The sequence below is a fragment of the Fistularia commersonii genome, chromosome 7, assembly GCF_037954325.1.
Source record: "Fistularia commersonii isolate RoL2024-O1a breed Wild chromosome 7, RoL_Fcom_v1.0, whole genome shotgun sequence".
Lineage (NCBI taxonomy): Eukaryota > Metazoa > Chordata > Actinopteri > Syngnathiformes > Fistulariidae > Fistularia > Fistularia commersonii.
Genome location: NC_141290.1, coordinates 15125060 through 15131059, shown reverse-complemented (window position 1 = coordinate 15131059; position 6000 = coordinate 15125060).

Here is a 6000-nt window from a genome sequence, read left to right as displayed (position 1 = left end):
GTATGTTGTTTGATCATTGTTGATCTTACTTGTTTTTATTGTTGTCGTCATTGATTTATTTGTTCTGCTTAAGCGTTGTGCATCCCACATTTAAATGTCAGAGCCTTTGAAAACGGAGGGAGGATTGAAGGAGACCAAGCGGCTCAAATCAAACCTCTGTGTGGGTCCCTGTTGCTCCGGTCTGTTCATGATGTCTTTAGTCCTGTTTGTCCTGTTTGTTTGCTGTCCCACTCGTATCATGGTCTGCTCCCGCATCCAGGACCGGTCCAGAAGTGTGTCTTAGTGTTTTGTTGGGTATAAGTTTTCTCTTTGTATTTACAGTTCTTTTTCCCTCTCTTTTACTTACCAGGTCATAGCTGTACTCTGTTTCACACTATTTCCTTGCATTTTCCCAGTATTTCAGACCTTGGATTGTTTTTGGATTATTGATTTTTGCCTTTGCACTGCTGGATTAGGTTGCCTTGTTTGCTGGATCCTCTGTGTTTGTACCTGCATGGTTTAATGGACTTTTTTGTTGCCTGTTCCCTTACTGAGCTTTAGATAAAATTAGTTCTGTCTACACTTAGGTTTAATAATTAAATATGTTTTTTTTTTCTCAATTAAATGTTTGCCTCTGTGTATTGAGGATATTTCTGTGTGAACTGCTCACCACTTACAATTTTTCTTCAGTTTGGTCATTTTAAAGGGTGTGGCCTCTCACCCACAGGACTAAGGGCTGAGGGGTATGGTTAAGCCGGGTATATATGGGTGATCCCGGATGTTCAAGTTTGGTGTTTGTTGGTGTTTCTCTATCAAAGTATTAAAAGTCCTCTACGCCTCCGCCATCTTTTCTTGGCAAAACACCACATTTGTGACCTCAAACTGAGCATGTTCGAGGAAATGTGCAATGCCACCTCAACCACGTCGCCCCAGCTCACTCAATCGGCTCTGCCCGTCACAGCCACCTGGCTGCCGGAGTTTTTGCAGAGCTACCCATGGACATACACCGACGGACATATCCAGTTGCAGTTCGTCAGGGACTTGAGGTATGGACTCATACCTGACTCAGGCTCACAGAAGAGCCTGCTTCCCCCGACGCAGTCAAACATTCGGTTTTGGTTTCGGGGGATGTTTACCAACATTTATTGGCAGATTTTCTGTCGTTAATGAAGTCTGTGTTTTCCACCGTGTCCTGTGCGTGTCGGGATTGATTTTGTGGCTATGGCCGCCGACCAGCCCGGCGACGCTGATATCCTTGCCCTAAAGAGGTGGCACACTGGCCTTGGGCTGAAAGATGTGACTGTGCGGGATGGTTACTCTGCCCTTCTCTATTAAGTCTACTGGCCGGCCCCGCCTGATGGTTCCCAATAGCTTGGCGGTGGTGAGTTTTCGACTCTGTTTTATTGCTCTCACACCCAGGGGTCTGGCTGTCAGTGAAATTGGTGTGCGCCAAGTTTGTCTGGCCTGGCATTTGTTGGGATGTCAAGGAGTAAGCGACGGGTTGTGTGGCGTGTCAAGCATGCCTAGGTTCACCAGCATGTTAGGGCAGCTCTTGACTGATCCTAATTCCAGCCAGACATTTTGACCACATCCACGTTGACCTGGTGGGCACCCCTTTCGTAGGGCTTTACGCACCTGTTCAACATGGCCAATCAAACCACCAGGTGGCCGGAGGTGGTCCCATTTTCCTCCATGACTGCTGCAGACGTGTCTCAGTCTTTTCTGCCTTCTCGGGTCGCCCGTTTCAGCACCCAGTCTGACATTACTTCAGACAGTGCATCGCACTACGGCATACAACGCTACCAGCTAACGGCTTGTGCAAGCAATTTCACTGGTCCCTCAAGCGTTACGGGCCGTGCTGTCAGGCCCTAAGAGTTTCGTGTTGGACATGTGCGTGCATAGGAAGCGTGTCACACTGGATCGGTTGAAGCCGGCACACAGGATGGCAGAGGGAAGTTGTGTCTCCTTTCCCGGTTCCCCGCTGGGGTCACCCTCCATCCAGGCCTTCAACAGCACCTCCACAGGTTGATTGCTCGCTGCCTCCCGTCGTCGGAACCAAGGGGTGCCTACAGCCATTTTGGCAGACTGGTCAGAACTCCTGAGAGGGACTAGTTGTGTTCCCAGTGTCCCTTCTGGGTGTTGGGGGGGCTCTCACCCACTGGACTAAGGGCTTGGGTGCGTAGTTAAGCCAGGTATATGTGGGCAATCCCGGATGTTCAAGTTTAGTGTTGCCATCTTTTCTTGGCGAAGCACTACTATCCCTCTTTGTTATATCCTTGAGGAACTTTGGTTTGTCCTAGAAAATAGTCTCAAAATGAGCATTTTGGTTTATGTGCAGTGAAAATGATGCTCTTAATGCATATCTGCAGATTGTTCTAACCTGGTCAGCCCCGCAAGGCTGGTCTTGTCCCATTTGAAGAAGTCACTGCTAATCTCTGGTGATGTTTCAGGCACAGTGCAATGTGTTCCCCACTGGCAGACTTCTTAGTCGTCCCCATGCATAATATCCATGCAATTCTGCTTCTGACAGATATGCGTTGTAATCTCTTTGAAAATAAGCATTTTCAACATGTAAGAGCCTCAAAGCTGTGGGACTGAGAAGTGTCAGGGCGAAAATGACATGGAAAAACAGCATGTGAATGGAGAAAAAAATATGATACACATTCATCAAACAACTATTCACCAAATATCCCCTTTCTTTCATACTGACCACAGATAAATCTTGTCAAAATCAAATCCCTTCGCAGGCTCAAACTCAGTATTAAGAAAAATGCGAACGGGCAATGAAAGGCATGAGGAAAATTTGCTCTCCTGATATTTAATTTACACCTCATTTTATGCAATTGTCTGAACACCGATGGTCATAAAAAGTGATTACAATTCTGTAATGGCTACGGAAATAATATTGATAATCATAATATTTCTTTCTCAATAACTTTACAGTGCTCAGGCTGTCACATTCCGCTAATGGAAGACTAAATGATTTTTGAGATGTGATGTATCTCATTAAATATTCCTTACATGAGAAGTGAAAGCCATTTGGATCGTGTAATGATGATCATTAAAATCAACCCAACTGTAGCTGAGCGATCAAGTGGTTAGAATTGCTGGATAGCTGAAAGGTGATTTACATCGATGACAACTTGATACTTAGATCAATATATCTGATCACACGTTTGAATGGTAATTCTCTGTGACTTACAATTGAAGCAACACATGGAGAGAGTGAAAAGAAAAAGTCTATTGTTAGGTAGTGAATTCAGATTTCCAATGACATGTACAGTTCCTTAAAGGGATTCTTGCACTCATAATGACTTAGATGACTTATATACATTAGTTATAGATGAGAGAATGCATCACAGATGTACATGTCCATTGTTCTGGAATGAAGCTATCAGGGTCCTTTCACAACAAACTGAAAGTCAGCCATTGGACATAATCGGGCTGTGTGTGGCTGACCCTCGGCTGTAGTTTTTGTGCTGCCCAGCACCGTTAGTCCTTGTTAGTGGGCACTCAGCCATTTTATCATGTTTGGGGCTCCATCGTATATATGCTCTGATAGAAAGCCAGCATAGGTTAAGTTGTGCCAAAATTAATTGCTGTACATTCGATTGTGTTTTTCGATTCTTAAAAAAGGTGCTGTTTTTGCTAAGTATCTCTGTACTTTGCAAGTCTTGAAAAAATGTCTAAATTATTTATAACTGTTATTATTATGATAACACTACAAATTCAACATAAAAGATTAGGGAACTCCAAACTCATCTGGTTTTCTGTGTAAATTCATTCTGAAGACTGCATCATTCCCTAGCAGTCATGTGACACAGTTTCCCTCGGGTGGCCATTTAAAACAAATTCTAATAATGGGGACTCTTCTCCCTCAGAATGAATTCATTGTGCCCAACTCAAAATGAATTACAGTCATGTCACTCGCAGGCGGACCCATGGGAGGATTGGGAAGTTTTCTGCAAATCTGAAGGTTGAATTGACCTATGATTAAAAGTCAACCAGACCAGAGTAAAAGAAGCAGCAATCAGCTAATGACTGAATTTATACAGGCCAGAGCTCCAACTAAAGCAAACATTCTCCTCAGTCTTTCTAGACTAACAGTAGTTGATGCCACCACCTGATAATCAACCATTTAGGTCAAAAAACTGTCCAAAAAAGATCAAAATAATTGTTCCCTGTATCCACTGATATGTTGACAGTAAGAGGTAGCTAGTGAAAATATGGCTACCAAACTACCAAGGGTCTGAAAAGAGTCAGTAATCTTGGTCTCAAACCTGTTCCACTTTGTGACTTCTCTTGCAGATTAAACATAGAGTTTGGGCAAAGGAGAGACTCCTTTAATGCTTTCTATTATGGGTAGCTATGGCTAGCTCAGCCATTTACTGGACTTGAGATCATTAGCCATGCTGGCATATTAATGCGACTTTAATTACTTAACTGTGTGTTTGGCAAACATTGAAGGCCCTAATTACAGATGTCTAATTTGATTGTGACTAGATTCCTGGTCACTGTACTAGAGTGATCTGGCAGTCGCTAGCTTTGTCCCTCACTTAACATGCATGTTGTGCCTCAGGTGATGGTCACTAGGCTTAAGGATATTTAACTTTGATGAAAACTACCCATGCTGTCAGATCCAGCCATTCAATACACTTTCTATCTCTGTGTTACAGGTGTTGTAAAATCACAGATTACCACATTGCTGTATCCTCTTTGATTGTTTTTTTAGTGACCTTTACAGAATTGTTTCTTTCTTCATCAAAGCTTTGTTTAGCCAGATGTTAATATATATTATTTGTGATTCAAGGGGGCCCCTCCAACTTTCTTGGCTGGTAGATAGTCACTTTAAATGTTTCCAGCTGAAAAAGATCAAGTTTCCTTGATGCTTTGTCCATAAGATTGATATGTGTTTGCCTGTCATACCTGATCGGTGAGCCATTATTTTTGCCAGCACTTTCATCATCTCAGTTTTTATCATCCTTATGTGTAGATTATTTTTCTTTGTTGTTTTGGATTCCTTTTTAAGTTATTTATTTGCAATAAAGTTTCTCAATTTAATTGGGATGGTTTCATCCTGCAAGGATGAAAAGTATGCAAGACAGATGGAGTGACAGCAGAACAAGTAAACAGAGTGATATTTGCAATAAGAGATGGTAAACATGGAGCTGAACCTGCCAAACAAATGCCACAAACCATGTTCAGAAAATTCCTTCAAGCCATGCAGCTCAAGGTAAACAATTTCGCACTGTTTCTCTGCAGAGGATATTGTACCTGTGATATTCTCATATTGACAACGGTCCCTCCCAAAGCCCTGAGAATCTCACGCAAGACTAGTTTTGTCCAATTTACTGACTAAAGAACAAAGATTAGCAGCAAAACAGAAGGCCTTTAAGCAGTTAACCCAGCTTCCTCCTCTCTTTGCAACATGTTGACCTCTTTCCCACTAATTTTGTTTATTCACTTCCAAAGTTGGACACTTGTTTACGGGAAATGTTCGCTTAATGACATTATTAAGTAGACGTTTAAGCTTGTGACTATCACCTTTTGGTGAGAGTACCATCTTACTACAAAGTGCAGAAATAATAAGCTGAGAACTAGTTTTTTTTTTAAGAAAAGTAAATGAAAGGAATCCTTCACATGCAAACAAAACTACAATAAACCTCAATTGTTTCCTGTTTTTTTCAACAAAAAAATAAAAACACACACATAAACAGACAGTTTCGCTTGTGTATAGACTATGACTATTAAAGATCAATAAGTTGCAAACCTGAGTTCTTTAATAAAAATTGATATATCAACAAACCCCATGTAATACGCCCAAGAACTCAAATCCAGCCACCAGAAACCTAGGATCTGATTTTTTTTCTACACACTCCAACAAAAAATTGTCACAGCTGCTGTCCAAGCTGCTGAAACTGATAATATTCCACATGTTTAGTGCACTAAGACTCATTGATGTGCTGACTGTCAGAATTGCTGTTGCCAACAATGAAGAAAGGCATTTCTAACTAAAACACT